Source organism: Tenrec ecaudatus, chromosome 1 (assembly GCF_050624435.1).
Source record: "Tenrec ecaudatus isolate mTenEca1 chromosome 1, mTenEca1.hap1, whole genome shotgun sequence".
Taxonomy (NCBI): domain Eukaryota; kingdom Metazoa; phylum Chordata; class Mammalia; order Afrosoricida; family Tenrecidae; genus Tenrec; species Tenrec ecaudatus.
The window spans coordinates 165634481-165634703 of record NC_134530.1 but is presented as its reverse complement, the minus strand read 5'-3'; positions in this window follow the sequence as shown (position 1 = coordinate 165634703).

Below are 223 nucleotides of genomic sequence, written 5' to 3'. Positions count from 1 at the left end.
TCCACCTCCGTCCGAATAGATCCGGAAGGCTGGCCCCGCCCCTTTCCGGAAGCGATCCGAAGGACGCCCCTCCCACCGGCGAGAAGAAAGCTCCACCCATCGAGGGACCCGACTGCGAAACGCAAGGTTTGGGCATCCTGTGCATCTCGTGATTCTATTTGGTTGGGCTTCATGAATACAGGAGCAGAATGTTCCGGGGGAGAGGAAACCTGCGATTTCGGAA